This window comes from Argentina silus, assembly GCF_951799395.1.
Source record: "Argentina silus genome assembly, chromosome: Y".
NCBI lineage: Eukaryota > Metazoa > Chordata > Actinopteri > Argentiniformes > Argentinidae > Argentina > Argentina silus.
Genome location: NC_139654.1, coordinates 4,586,532 through 4,601,893, shown reverse-complemented (window position 1 = coordinate 4,601,893; position 15,362 = coordinate 4,586,532). Strand labels below are relative to the sequence as shown.

Sequence of the window (15,362 nt, the reverse complement as noted above, 5' to 3'; positions counted from 1 at the left end):
AACAGTGTAATAGAACAGTGTAATAGAACATCAGTGTAATAGAACATTAGTGTAATAGAACATTAGTGTAATAGAACATTAGTGTAATAGAACATCAGTGTAATAGAACATCAGTGTAATAGAACAGTGTAATAGAACATTAGTGTAATTGAACATTAGTGTAATAGAACATTTATGTAATAGAACATCAGTATAATAGAACATTAGTGTAATAGAACAGTGTAATAGAACATTAGTATAATAGAATATTAGTATAATAGAACATTAGTATAATAGAACATTAGTATAATAGAACATCAGTGGAAACCAAAGGGGACGTTTTCTTTCCAGTGTTAACACTTCACTTAGCAACGTCATGACAACCCAAATGTGCAGACAGGCCTAGGAGACGAGTTAACCTTGACCCTAACCCTGACTCTAACCCTGACCCTGACCCTGACTCTGACCCTAACCCTAACTCTGACCCTGAACCTGACTCTGACCCTAACCCTAACTCTAACCCTGACCCTGACCCTAACCCTAAACCCTGACCCTAACCCTAACCCTAGGGGATGAGTTAACTTTAACCCTAACCCTAAACCCTGACCCTAACCCTAGGGCTAGTAGAACCATGTAGTTAGGCTCTTCAAACCCACCTCCTCGTTGCTAGGCAACCCCCCCCCCTTTTCCCTCCACCGTTCGTATTTTACGACATTTTTTAGAAAAAAATGTTTTATGAAACTCCTTCAAACCACACACTCTCCCCACCCCCTCGTTGCTAGGTAACCCACCATATCCCGTCCCTTTCCGACATTTTCTTTTCCTTTACGACATTCCCTCAAACACACCAACCTCCCTTATTTTACGACATTTACTATTATTATTATTATTATTATTATTATTATTATTATTATTATTATTATTATTATATCTTTACGACATTTACTTCTTCTTTACGAGAGAAGGGGAGACAGACACCATGGAAACCACCACCACCACCGACACCGGCGGCTCCTCTGGTACTCGTAGCGGGTCCTCTGGGACCGTCTCCCCCGGTGGTACCGTCTCCTCTACCGGCTCTGAGGCTAATGATAACGGGGCTAACTAACGAAGCTAACGAATTTACCTACCGAGTGCAGTGTTGACGGGGTGCTAAAGGCTAATGCTAACTGGCTCTAACGAACTGACCGTGTGTGTGTGTGGGGGTGTGGAAACGCGTCGTGTCATCATTACTCGACATTCCTTCAAACCCACCCCCTCGTTGCTAGGCAACCCCCCCCCTTTCCCTCCACCGTTCGTATTTGTTTTGAAAAAATATTTTTACGACACTCCTTCAATCCACACACACTCTCCCCACCCCCTCGTTGCTAGGTAACCCACCATATCCCGTCCCTTTCCGACATTTTCTTTTCCTTTACGACATTCCCTCAAACCCACCAACTGTTCCTCGTTGCTAGACAACCCCACCCCTCCCTCATTTTACGATATCTTTTTATTATTATTATTATTATTATATCTTTACGACATTTACTTCTTCTTTACGAGAGAAGGGGAGACAGACACCATGGAAACCACCGACACCGGCGGCTCCTCTGGTACTCGTAGCGGGTCCTCTGGGACCGTCTCCCCCGGTGGTACCGTCTCCTCTACCGGCTCCTCCGGCGGCTCTGGGACCGGCTCCTCCGGCGGCTCTGGGACCGGCTCCTCCGGCGGCTCTGGGACCGTCTCCTCCGGCGGCTCTGGGACCGTCTCCTCCGGCGGCTCTGGGACCGGCTCCTCCGGCGGCTCTGGGACCGGCTCCTCCGGCGGCTCTGGGACCGTCTCCTCCGGCGGCTCTGGGACCGTCTCCTCCGGCGGCTCTGGGACCGGCTCCTCCGGCGGCTCTGGGACCGGCTCCTCCGGCGGCTCTGGGACCGGCTCCTCCGGCGGCTCTGGGACCGTCTCCTCCGGCTCCTCCTCTGGTACCGGTACCCGGACCTTGTTTCTGACCCGGGCCACGACGCTCAACCTCCACACCGGGAACCTCGTCAACCGGAGCCGGCTGAAGAAGAAGTGTCCGTCGTCCCCGAGTGAGGAGGTAAGAAGGGCGGGGGGGGGGTCGGGAGGCTAGAGGCTAATGCTAACGGGGCTAACGAAGCTAACGAATTTACCTACCGAGTGCAGTGTTGACGGGGTGCTAAAGGCTAATGCTAACGGGGCTAACGAATTTACCTACCGAGTGCAGTGTTGACGGGGTGCTAAAGGCTAATGCTAACTGAAGCTAACGAATTTACCTACCGAGTGCAGTGTTGACGGGGTGCTAAAGGCGAATGCTAACTGGCTCTAACGAACTGACCGTGTGTGTGTGTGTATTATGAATGTGATTAAATAAATACTAAATATGTCGTTTTATTGTCATTTTCTGTCTGTCTGTCTGACCTGTTGTTGCCGTTCAGCTCCAGGATTATATCCGCGCCACGCTGTCTCTGACCTGTCTGTCTCTCTATCTGACCTGTCTCTCTCTGTCTGTCTGTCTGACCTGTATGTCTTTTGTTGCCCTCCAGCTCCAGGATTGTATCCGCGCCATGCTGTCTCTGACCTGTCTGTCCCTCTGTCTTATCTGTCTGTCTATCTGTCTGTCTGTCTGTTTCTCTCTGACCTGTCTGTCTCTCCATCTGACCTGTCTGTCTGTTGTTGCCGTAGCTCCAGGACTGTATCCGCGCCACGCTGAGTGACTGGTCCTCCGAGACGCCGTCGGCCGGGGAGAAGGTGAGACTCATCCCTCTCTTCTCTCCCTCCCTCCTTTCCTGTCTCTCTCTCTCTCCCTCCTTCCCTCCCTCCTTTCCTCCTGTCTCTCTCTTCTTTCCCTCCTTTCCTGTCTTCCTTCCTTCCTTCCCTCCTGTCTCTCCCTCCCTCCCTCCTGTCTCTCTCCCTCTCTCCCTCCTTCCCTCCCTCCTGTCTCTCTCTCTCCCTCCTTCTCCCCTCCTTCTCCCCTCCCTCCCTCCCTCCCTCCATCCTGTCTCTCTCTCTCCCTCCTTCTCCCCTCCTTCTCCCCTCCCTCCCTCCCTCCCTCCCTCCTGTCTCTCTCTCTCTCTCCTTCTCTCCCTCATTCCCTTCCCTCCTTTCCTGTTTCCTGTCTTCTTTCCTTACTGTCGGCGGAGGAGAAGGTGAGACTCATCCCTCTCTTCCTTCCTTCCTTCCTTCCTTCCTTCCTTCGTCTCTCTCTGGATGCTCCACACACACACACACACACGCACACCCACACACACGCGCGCCCAGAGGCGTCAATGTTTAGTGAGTCAAGTGACAATGTGTGTGTGTGTGAGAGAGAGGGAGACACACACACACACACACACAGACACACACACACACACACACACACACACACGCGCGTCAATGTTTAGTGAGTCAAGTGACAACGTGTGTGTGTGTGTGTGTGTGGGTGCTCCTGAGACAGGGAGAGAGAGAGGGAGACAAATACACACTCACATACATACACACACACACACACACACACAGACACACACACACTCACACAGACATACACGCACACACACACACTCACACAGACATACACACACACACTCACACTGTCTGTCTGTCTGTCTCTGACCTGTCTGTCCCTCTGTCTGTCTGTCTGTCAGTCTCTGACCTGTCTGTCTGTCTGTCTGTTTGTCTCTGACCTGTCTGTCTCTCCATCTGACCTGTCTGTCTGTTGTTGCCGTAGCTCCAGGACTGTATCCGCGCCATGCTGAGTGACTGGTCCTCTGAGACGCCGTTGGCCGGGGAGAAGGTGAGACTCATCCCTCTCTTCTCTCCCTCCCTCCCTCCCTCCTTTCCTGTCTCTCTCTTCCTTCCCTCCTTTCTTGTCTTCCTTACTTCCTTCCCTCCTGTCTCTCCCTCCCTCCTGTCTCTCTCCCTCCCTCCTTCCCTCCCTCCTGTCTCTCTCCCTCCCTCCCTCCCTCCTTCTTTCCTTCTCTCCCTCCCTCCTGTCTCTCTCTCTCTCTCCTTCCCTCCCCCCTTCTCTCCCTCCCTCCCTCCTGTCTCTCTCTCCTTCTCTCCCTCCTGTCTCTCCCTCCTTCCCTCCCTCCTTCTCTCCCTCCTTTCCTGTCTTCCTTCCTTCCTTCCCTCCTGTCTCTCCCTCCCTCCCTCCCTCCTGTCTCTCTCCCTCTCTCCCTCCTTCCCTCCCTCCTGTCTCTCTCTCTCCCTCCCTCCCTCCTGTCTCTCTCTCTCCCTCCTTCTCCCCTCCTTCTCCCCTCCCTCCCTCCCTCCCTCCTGTCTCTCTCTCTCTCTCTCCTTCCCTCCCTCCTTCCCTCCCTCCTTCCCTTCCCTCCTTTCCTGTTTCCTCTCTTCTTTCCTTACTGTCGGCGGAGGAGAAGGTGAGACTCATCCCTCTCTTCCTTCCTTCCTTCCTTCCCTCCCTCCCTTCCTTCCTACCTTCCTTCCTTCCCTCCCTCCTTTACTTCGTCTCTCTCTGGATGCTCCACACACACACGCACACCCACACACACGCGCGCCCAGAGGCGTCAATGTTTAGTGAGTCAAGTGACAACGTGTGTGTGTGAGAGAGAGAGAGGGAGACACACACACACACACACACACAGATAGACAGACAGACACACTCACACAGACACACACACTCACTCACACAGACACACTGTGGGAGCCTGGTCGACAGGCGCAACAGCGGGTCAACCAATGAGAATAGAAACAGGCGGAAACAGGGGTTGCGGTGAAATCAACGTAGGGTTTTATTTCTAAGGTGCGGGGAAAAGGGAGAGGCGAAAGGCAACTCAAATCTTCACCGGGTTGGCGGTTGGCGCTACGGCGCTCCGCCGGGTTCTTCTTGTCGTCAGAGAGAGAGAGAGAGAGACAGGCCAAAGTTAGTGGGATATCGGGTCCCTTTCACTGACCTCTTCCTCCGGTCGGTTGGGGGGTTCCTCTCCGTCTTCCAGGCTTTCTCTCCCGTTTGGCTTATGAGACTGGCTTAGCGGGTGTCTGGTCTCGACTCGTTCCTCCAGCCAGTCTGTCTTCAGCTTGTCCTGGGGAGTTTAAAAGGCCTCAGGATCGCCGAGCTGACTCAGCGCACCTGTGAGCGGTGAGCTGAGTCATCTGATTGGTGGCGGAGTCTCCAGGACATAGAACTGGGATAGTACCTCCCATCCAGCACGACACCCCATGGCTGCCTTTGCCTCCCCCTTGTGGCCACCAGGTGTCTCTGTGGGGCACTGCTCACCGGCTGGGCCATCACAACACACAGACACACACACACACACACTCACACACACACTCACTCACACAGACACACACAGACACACACACACACATGCCCAGAGGCGTCAATGTTTAGTGAGTCAAGTGACAACGTGTGTGTGTGTGTGTGTGTGCCCCTGAGACAGGGAGAGAGAGAGGGAGACACACACACACACACTCACACATACGCACACTCACACAGACAGACACACACTCACACAGACACTCACACATACACACACATGCCCAGAGGCGTCAATGTTTAGTGAGTCAAGTGACAACGTGTGTGTGTGTGTGTGTGTGTGTGTGTGGGTGGGTGCTCCTGAGACAGGGAGAGAGAGAGGAAGACACACACACACTCACATACACACAGACACACACACACACACTCACACAGACATACACACACTCACACAGACATACACAGACACACTCACACAGACACACACACAGGCAGGGAGACGGGGGGGAGGCAGGTTTGGGGGGGAGGGTTGAACAGGGAGGGAGGGAGGTTCTGCTGAGGTCAGCTAATCTCTCTCTCTTTCTCTCCCTCTCTCTAGTTCGACTAGTCTGGTCTGTCTCTAACCTGGACTGCTCCCCCCTCCCAGGCACGCCTGGCTGTCTTTCTGTAATCTGTCTGTCCTGAACCTGTCTGTCTCTCAGACCTGTCTGTCTCTCCAGGAGTCTGACGTCCTAGACTGTTCCACCCCCCACGCGGCCGAGGCCATCACGCCTGTCTGTCTCTCTGTCTGTCTGTCTCTAACTTGTCTCTCTCTCTCTAACCTGTCTGTCTGTTTACCTGTGTCTCTCTCTCTGACCTGTCTGTCTCTCCAGGAGTCTGACGTCCTGGACTGCTCCACCCCCCATGCGGCCGAGGCCACCATCATGCTTGTCTGTCTCTCTCTCTCTGACCTGTCTGTCTCTCTCTCTCTAACCTGTCTGTCTGTTTACCTGTCTCTCTCTCACCTGTCTTTCTCTAACCTGTCTGTCTCTCCAGGAGTCTGACGTCCTGGACTGCTCCACCCCCCAGGCGGACGATACCAGCCCATGATTACACACGACGCGACCACACGTTAACACAGGCTAACAAATGACACCAGCACATGCTAACACAGGCTAACCTAGGCTAACCCACGCTAACGTTGTCGTTGCAGTCAAGCTGTTCCTGTGCGAGTCGGACCAGTCGTCCATCAGGCAGGCTGTCGACATGGGTGAGTCCTGCCTGTTTGTCTGTCTGTCTGCCTGTTTGGCTGTCTGCTTGTCTGTCTGTTTGTTTGGCTGGCTGGCTGGCTGGCTGTCTGCCTGTCTGTCTCTCTCTTTACCTGTTTGTCTCTCCCCTCCACAGCCTGTCTCACCCTCGCCCTGTCGACCAGGAGGACAACATCCCCCCCCCCCCCCACACCCAGACCCTCTCGGACCTCTAACCTGTCTTTCTCTCCCTAACCTGTCTCCCTCCCCCCCAACAGCCTGTCTCACTCTCGCCCTCTCTCAACTCGACTCGGTCATCCTGGCGCCCGCCCCCCCCCCCCGGGGGCCGACCACGCCCCCCAGACCCTCTCGGACCTGCAGCCGGCATGGGTTTTCTTGGAAACGCTGGTGGCGTCCGGGAAGGTGGTCGCCATCGGGACGTCGGACCTGGACAAGGGCCTCCTGGAGGAGCTGCACAACTGGGCCCAGGTGGGTGTCTGTCTGTCTTTCTCTGGCCTGTCTGTTTGTCCTGGACGGTGTGTGTGTCTGTCTGTCTGTCTCTCTCTCTCTCTCGCTCTATCCCTGACCTGTCTGTCTGTCCTGGACAAGGGCCTCCTGGAGGAGTTGTACGACTGGGACCAGGTGGGTGTCTGTCTGTCTGATCTGTCTGTCTGTCCTGGACAAGGGCCTCCTGGAGGAGCGCTACGACTGGGCCCAGGTGGGTGTCTGTCTCTGTCTCTGAACTGTCTGTCTGTCTGTCTGTCCTGTGCTGGGGGTATCTGTCTCTCCCTGACCTGTCTGTCTCTCTCTCCATGTCCAAGGTGAAACCCCACCAGTAACCAGGTCAAACTGAGTGCGTACGCCAACTGTCTGTCTCTCTTTCTCTCTCTCTCTTTCTCTCTGTCCCTGTCCTGTCTCTCTCTCTCTGTCCCAACCAAGCAGTTAACAGTGTCTGTCTGTCTGTCTCTCTCTCTCTGTCCCTGACCTGTCTGTCTGTCCCTGACCTGTCTCTCTCTCTCTCTCTCTCTCTCTCCCCCGTATCCAAGGTGAAGACCACCAGTAATCAGGTCAACCTGGCGTCCTGTTGTGTGATGCCCCCCGATCTGATGGCCTGTATGTCTCTCTGTCCCTGACCTGTCTGTCTCTCCCTGACCTGTCTCTCTCTCTTCCGTATCCAAGGTGAAGCCCACCAGTAACCAGGTCAACCTGGCGTCCTGTTCTGTGATGCCCCCCGATCTGATGGCCTGTCTGTCTCTCTGTCCCTGACCTGTCTGTCTCTCTGACCTGTCTCTCTCTCTCCCGTATCCAAGGTGAAGCCCATCAGCAACCAGGTCAACCTGGCGTCCTGTTGTGTGATGCCCCCCGATCTGACGGCATATGCCAAGCAGGCGGGGGTCCAGCTACTGACCCACAACGACCCCAAAGGTGGGTGTCTGTCTGTGATCTGTCTGTCTGTGATCAATTTGTCTGGGGGTGTCTGTCTGTCTGTCTCTCTTTCTCTCTCTCTGTCCCTGAGCTGTCTGTCTCTCTCTGACCTGTCTGTCCCCCCTCTAACCTAACCTCCCTCTTCATCTGAGCTGTCTGTCTCTCTCTGACCTGTCTCTCTCTCTTCCTTCCCTCCTTTCTTGTCTTCCTTACTTCCTTCCCTCCTGTCTCTCCCTCCCTCCTGTCTCTCTCCCTCCCTCCTTCCCTCCCTCCTGTCTCTCCCTCCCTCCCTCCCTCCTTCTTTCCTTCTCTCCCTCCCTCCTGTCTCTCTCTCTCTCTCCTTCCCTCCCCCCTTCTCTCCCTCCCTCCCTCCTGTCTCTCTCTCCTTCTCTCCCTCCTGTCTCTCCCTCCTTCCCTCCCTCCTTCTCTCCCTCCTTTCCTGTCTTCCTTCCTTCCTTCCCTCCTGTCTCTCCCTCCCTCCCTCCCTCCTGTCTCTCTCCCTCTCTCCCTCCTTCCCTCCCTCCTGTCTCTCTCTCTCCCTCCCTCCCTCCTGTCTCTCTCTCTCCCTCCTTCTCCCCTCCTTCTCCCCTCCCTCCCTCCCTCCCTCCTGTCTCTCTCTCTCTCTCTCCTTCCCTCCCTCCTTCCCTTCCCTCCTTTCCTGTTTCCTCTCTTCTTTCCTTACTGTCGGCGGAGGAGAAGGTGAGACTCATCCCTCTCTTCCTTCCTTCCTTCCTTCCCTCCCTCCCTTCCTTCCTACCTTCCTTCCTTCCCTCCCTCCTTTACTTCGTCTCTCTCTGGATGCTCCACACACACACGCACACCCACACACACGCGCGCCCAGAGGCGTCAATGTTTAGTGAGTCAAGTGACAACGTGTGTGTGTGAGAGAGAGAGAGGGAGACACACACACACAGATAGACAGACAGACACACTCACACAGACACACACACTCACTCACACAGACACACTGTGGGAGCCTGGTCGACAGGCGCAACAGTGGGTCAACCAATGAGAATAGAAACAGGCGGAAACAGGGGTTGCGGTGAAATCAACGTAGGGTTTTATTTCTAAGGTGCGGGGAAAAGGGAGAGGCGAAAGGCAACTCAAATCTTCACCGGGTTGGCGGTTGGCGCTACGGCGCTCCGCCGGGTTCTTCTTGTCGTCAGAGAGAGAGAAAGAGAGACAGGCCAAAGTTAGTCGGATATCGGGTCCCTTTCACTGACCTCTTCCTCCGGTCGGTTGGGGGGTTCCTCTCCGTCTTCCAGGCTTTCTCTCCCGTTTGGCTTATGAGACTGGCTTAGCGGGTGTCTGGTCTCCACTCGTTCCTCCAGCCAGTCTGTCTTCAGCTTGTCCTGGGGAGTTTAAAAGGCCTCAGGATCGCCGAGCTGACTCAGCGCACCTGTGAGCGGTGAGCTGAGTCATCTGATTGGTGGCGGAGTCTCCAGGACATAGAACTGGGATAGTACCTCCCATCCAGCACGACACCCCATGGCTGCCTTTGCCTCCCCCTTGTGGCCACCAGGTGTCTCTGTGGGGCACTGCTCACCGGCTGGGCCATCACAACACACAGACACACACACACACACACTCACACACACACTCACTCACACAGACACACACAGACACACACACACACATGCCCAGAGGCGTCAATGTTTAGTGAGTCAAGTGACAACGTGTGTGTGTGTGTGTGTGTGTGTGCCCCTGAGACAGGGAGAGAGAGAGGGAGACACACACACACACACTCACACATACGCACACTCACACAGACAGACACACACTCACACAGACACTCACACATACACACACATGCCCAGAGGCGTCAATGTTTAGTGAGTCAAGTGACAACGTGTGTGTGTGTGTGTGTGTGTGTGTGTGTGTGTGTGTGGGTGGGTGCTCCTGAGACAGGGAGAGAGAGAGGAAGACACACACACACTCACATACACACAGACACACACACACACACTCACACACTCATACAGACATACACACACTCACACAGACATACACAGACACACTCACACAGACACACACACAGGCAGGGAGACGGGGGGGAGGCAGGTTTGTGGGGGGAGGGTTGAACAGGGAGGGAGGGAGGTTCTGCTGAGGTCAGCTAATCTCTCTCTCTTTCTCTCCCTCTCTCTAGTTCGACTAGTCTGGTCTGTCTCTAACCTGGACTGCTCCCCCCTCCCAGGCACGCCTGGCTGTCTTTCTGTAATCTGTCTGTCCTGAACCTGTCTGTCTCTCAGACCTGTCTGTCTCTCCAGGAGTCTGACGTCCTAGACTGTTCCACCCCCCACGCGGCCGAGGCCATCACGCCTGTCTGTCTCTCTGTCTGTCTGTCTCTAACTTGTCTCTCTCTCTCTAACCTGTCTGTCTGTTTACCTGTGTCTCTCTCTCTGACCTGTCTGTCTCTCCAGGAGTCTGACGTCCTGGACTGCTCCACCCCCCATGCGGCCGAGGCCACCATCATGCTTGTCTGTCTCTCTCTCTCTGACCTGTCTGTCTCTCTCTCTCTAACGTGTCTGTCTGTTTACCTGTCTCTCTCTCACCTGTCTTTCTCTAACCTGTCTGTCTCTAACCTGTCTGTCTCTCCAGGAGTCTGACGTCCTGGACTGCTCCACCCCCCAGGCGGCCGAGGCCACCATCACACCGGAGGAGAGGGAGGAGCTGAAGGTGTCTGGTACGCTACGACAAGCTAACGCAGGCTAACGCTACGCTAATGCAGGGTAAGACAGGTTAACGCAGGCTAAGACAGGCTCACGCACGCTAACACACACCACGATAACACATGCTAATAAATGCTAGTGCATGCTAACACCGGCTCACACGCACCACGATAACACACGCTAACCCAGGGCTAACAAACGATACCAGCCCATGATTACACACGACGCGACCACACGTTAACACAGGCTAACAAATGACACCAGCACATGCTAACACAGGCTAACCCAGGCTAACCAACGCTAACCCACGTTAACACAGGCTAACAAATGACACCAGCACATGCTAACACAGGCTAACCTAGGCTAACCCACGCTAACGTTGTCGTTGCAGTCAAGCTGTTCCTGTGCCAGTCGGACCAGTCGTCCATCAGGCAGGCTGTCGACATGGGTGAGTCCTGCCTGTTTGTCTGTCTGTCTGCCTGTTTGGCTGTCTGCTTGTCTGTCTGTTTGTTTGGCTGGCTGGCTGTCTGTCTGCCTGTCTGTCTGTCTGCCTGTTTGGCTGTCTGTCTGTTTGGCTGCCTGCCTGTCTGTCTCTCTCTTTACCTGTTTGTCTCTCCCCTCCACAGCCTGTCTCACCCTCGCCCTGTCGACCAGGAGGACAACATCCCCCCCCCCCCCCACACCCAGACCCTCTCGGACCTCTAACCTGTCTTTCTCTCCCTAACCTGTCTCCCTCCCCCCAACAGCCTGTCTCACTCTCGCCCTCTCCCAACTCGACTCGGTCATCCTGGCGCCCCCCCCACGCCCCCCAGACCCTCTCGGACCTGCAGCCGGCATGGGTTTTCTTGGAAACGCTGGTGGCGTCCGGGAAGGTGGTCGCCATCGGGACGTCGGACCTGGACAAGGGCCTCCTGGAGGAGCTGCACAACTGGGCCCAGGTGGGTGTCTGTCTGTCTTTCTCTGGCCTGTCTGTTTGTCCTGGACGGTGTGTGTGTCTGTCTGTCTGTCTCTCTCTCTCTCTCGCTCTATCCCTGACCTGTCTGTCTGTCCTGGACAAGGGCCTCCTGGAGGAGTTGTACGACTGGGACCAGGTGGGTGTCTGTCTGTCTGATCTGTCTGTCTGTCCTGGACAAGGGCCTCCTGGAGGAGCGCTACGACTGGGCCCAGGTGGGTGTCTGTCTCTGTCTCTGAACTGTCTGTCTGTCTGTCCTGTGCTGGGGGTATCTGTCTCTCCCTGACCTGTCTGTCTCTCTCTCCATGTCCAAGGTGAAACCCCACCAGTAACCAGGTCAAACTGAGTGCGTACGCCAACTGTCTGTCTCTCTTTCTCTCTCTCTCTTTCTCTCTGTCCCTGTCCTGTCTCTCTCTCTCTGTCCCAACCAAGCAGTTAACAGTGTCTGTCTGTCTGTCTCTCTCTCTCTGTCCCTGACCTGTCTGTCTGTCCCTGACCTGTCTCTCTCTCTCTCTCTCTCTCTCTCCCCCGTATCCAAGGTGAAGACCACCAGTAATCAGGTCAACCTGGCGTCCTGTTGTGTGATGCCCCCCGATCTGATGGCCTGTATGTCTCTCTGTCCCTGACCTGTCTGTCTCTCCCTGACCTGTCTCTCTCTCTTCCGTATCCAAGGTGAAGCCCACCAGTAACCAGGTCAACCTGGCGTCCTGTTCTGTGATGCCCCCCGATCTGATGGCCTGTCTGTCTCTCTGTCCCTGACCTGTCTGTCTCTCTGACCTGTCTCTCTCTCTCCCGTATCCAAGGTGAAGCCCATCAGCAACCAGGTCAACCTGGCGTCCTGTTGTGTGATGCCCCCCGATCTGACGGCGTATGCCAAGCAGGCGGGGGTCCAGCTACTGACCCACAACGACCCCAAAGGTGGGTGTCTGTCTGTGATCTGTCTGTCTGTGATCAATTTGTCTGGGGGTGTCTGTCTGTCTGTCTCTCTTTCTCTCTCTCTGTCCCTGACCTGTCTGTCTCTCTCTGACCTGTCTGTCCCCCCTCTAACCTAACCTCCCTCTTCATCTGAGCTGTCTGTCTCTCTCTGACCTGTCTCTCTCTCTCCCTCCCTCTCTTTCCATGTCTGTCTCTCCCTCTAACCTGTCTCTCTCTCTCTCTCTCCCTCTCTTTCCATGTCTGTCTCTCCCTCTAACCTGTCTCTCTCTCTCTCTCTCTCCTTCCAGAGCTTATCTCGGCGGCGGGCTTCCAGGAGGCGCTGTCTCTCTCTCTCTGACCCGTCTGTCTATCTGTCTGTCTTTGACATGTCTGTCTCCCCTCTAACCTGTCTCTCTCTCTCTCCCTCCCTCCTCTCCCTCTGAGCTGTCTGTCTGTCTTTGACCTGTCTCTCTCCCCCTAACCTGTCTTTCTCTAACCTGTCTGTCTCTCTGTCGTCTTCCAGAGCTCATCACGTCGGCGGGCTTCCAGGAGGCGCTCCGTGAGAGCGCGGCGTTAGCAACGGCATCCCACGGCGACCCCGACCGCGACGGCTGTGACGCGGCGTCGGCGTGGCGTGGCGCCTCCGCTGGGTCCTGCGCTCCGCCATCATCGTCAAGAGCCGCGGCATCATCAAGGCCAAGGGCTACCTGGTCCACGCCACCCGGGTAGCGTAGCGTAGCATAGCATAGTCTAGTGTAGTCGAGGCTAGCATAGTGTAGTGTAGCCTTAGCGTAGCATCGTGTAGCCTTGGTTAGCCTGGTTAGCGTAGCGCGGACGACACCTTGGTTAAGTTGAAAGACTTAGCTACGGTTAGTAGCTAAGTTACATGTATGTAATGTGATGTCATGTATGTAATGCTTATGGAGTTGATGGTGGATTAAATCTGTTCCGTCAGTTTTCCAGCGACTGACAGAGAGCAGAAACACGCTGCATGGCACCATCTGTTGGTCGACTGTCGACAGCACAACACATGAGGCCAATGGAGGAAAGCAGAACCATGTGAGAAGATTTCCTCTTCAGTGGTTGAACCTTTCACACATCTGGCACTCCGGATTGTTTCAGCAGCGTAAAAACAAAATGCATTTTTAAATGTTCCAATGTATTTCTATGGGACTGTTAGGGATAGGAATGTATTTCTATGGGACTGTTAGGGTTAGGAATGTATTTCTATGGGACTGTTAGGGATAGGAATGTATTTCTATGGGACTGTTAGGGATAGGAATGTATTTCTATGGGACTGTTAGGGTTAGGAATGTATTTCTATGGGACTGTTAGGGATAGGAATGTATTTCTATGGGACTGTTAGGGTTAGGAATGTATTTCTATGGGACTGTTAGGGATAGGAATGTATTTCTATGGAACTGTTAGGGTTAGGAATGTATTTCTATGGAACTGTTAGGGTTAGGAATGTATTTCTATGGAACTGTTAGGGTTAGGAATGTATTTCTATGGGACTGTTCGGTGCCAACATGTTTGACAACATGGTAAGTTAGTGAGTTTCGTTTCTAGGCACACTAGATCGTATCCAGGGGTAATAGAACATTAGTGTAAAAGAACATTAGTTTAATAGAACAGTGTAATAGAACATTAGTGTAATAGAACATTAGTGTAATAGAACATTAGTGTAATAGAACATTAGTTTAATAGAACAGTGTAATAGAACATTAGTGTAATAGAACATTAGTTTAATAGAACATTAGTGTAATAGAACATTAGTATAATAGAACATTAGTGTAATAGAACGTTAGTATAATAGAACATTAGTGTAATAGAACATTAGTGTAATAGAACATTAGTGTAATAGAACAGTGTAATAGAACGTTAGTTTAATAGAACATTAGTGTAATAGAACGTTAGTATAATAGAACATTAGTGTAATAGAACATTAGTGTAATAGAACAGTGTAATAGAACGTTAGTTTAATAGAACATTAGTGTAATAGAACATTAGTTTAATAGAACATTAGTGTAATTGAACATTAGTATAATAGAACATTAGTGTAATAGAACGTTAGTATAATAGAACATTAGTTTAATAGAACATTAGTGTAATAGAACATTAGTATAATAGAACATTAGTGTAATAGAACGTTAGTATAATAGAACATTAGTGTAATAGAACATTAGTGTGAACCAAAGGGGACGTTTTCTTTCCAGTGTTAACACTTCCCTTAGCAACGTCATGACAACCCAAATGTGCAGACAGGCCTAGGAAACGCTGAGAAAATCACCAGGACTCCACTGCCCTCTCTGCAGAGCATCTACCACCGCAGAGTCCACAGGAGAGCCGCCTCCATCCTCAAGGACCCCACCCACCCCCAGCACGGACTGTTCACACTTCTACCCTCAGGCCGGAGGTACAGAAGTGTTAAATGCAGGACCACCAGACTGAAGAACTCCTTCTTTCCCACTGCCATCAGGCTCCTAAACAACCCATAGGAGATTAATATAACCTTACTACCTCAAATAACTGAATTTTCCAGTTTGCATAATTGCACTGCTACATTTGCACTGTTTTATTATTATTATTGCTGCTATTTTATTTTATGCCTTAAATTTTGCTGTCTTGTACATTTGTTTAGTATATATTGTATATTCTTTAGTATTGTATATTTTACATTGGTTGGCATTCTGCGGACAGCAAAGCAAGAATTTCATTGTACAGGGAAACATGTTTTCTACTGTGCATATGATAATAAACACTTTGAATCTTGAATCTTGAATCTTAACCCTGACCCTGACTCTAACCCTAACCCTAACCCTAACTCTAACTCTAACCCTGACCCTAACCCTGACCCTGACCCTGACCCAAACTCTAACCCTAACTCTAACTCTAACCCTAACTCTAACCCTGACCCTGACCCTGACTCTAACCCTAACTCTAACCCTGACCCTGACTCTAACCCTAACTCTAACCCTAACCCTGACTCTAACCCTAACCCT

General features: G+C 52.6%; 3 protein-coding genes and 2 pseudogenes across 5 annotated transcripts in view; 3 read left to right on the top strand and 2 right to left on the bottom strand.

The window, feature by feature from the left end:
• LOC310823913 (tripartite motif-containing protein 16-like protein) overlaps positions 1-15,362 on the top strand; it is a gene marked incomplete at its 5' end in the record, with an annotated part of 214,783 nt that overhangs the window by 28,211 nt on the left and 171,210 nt on the right. The gene's annotated exons all lie outside the window — the stretch shown is intronic.
• The window catches only part of LOC310823897 (uncharacterized protein), a 211,889-nt gene that overhangs the window by 141,195 nt on the left and 55,332 nt on the right, over positions 1-15,362 (bottom strand). The gene's annotated exons all lie outside the window — the stretch shown is intronic.
• The window catches only part of LOC310823899 (uncharacterized protein), a 310,796-nt gene that overhangs the window by 257,897 nt on the left and 37,537 nt on the right, over positions 1-15,362 (bottom strand). The window lies entirely within an intron of this gene.
• On the top strand, positions 1,961-13,394 carry LOC310823618 (glutamate--cysteine ligase regulatory subunit-like; annotated as a pseudogene). Its single transcript has 7 exons — positions 1,961-2,056; positions 2,662-2,727; positions 10,426-10,507; positions 10,885-10,941; positions 11,240-11,431; positions 12,249-12,363; positions 13,324-13,394. The product of its transcript is annotated as a glutamate--cysteine ligase regulatory subunit-like (transcript).
• LOC310823619 (glutamate--cysteine ligase regulatory subunit-like) lies at positions 6,302-7,829 on the top strand (annotated as a pseudogene). Its single transcript has 4 exons — positions 6,302-6,326; positions 6,366-6,422; positions 6,678-6,888; positions 7,710-7,829. The product of its transcript is annotated as a glutamate--cysteine ligase regulatory subunit-like (transcript).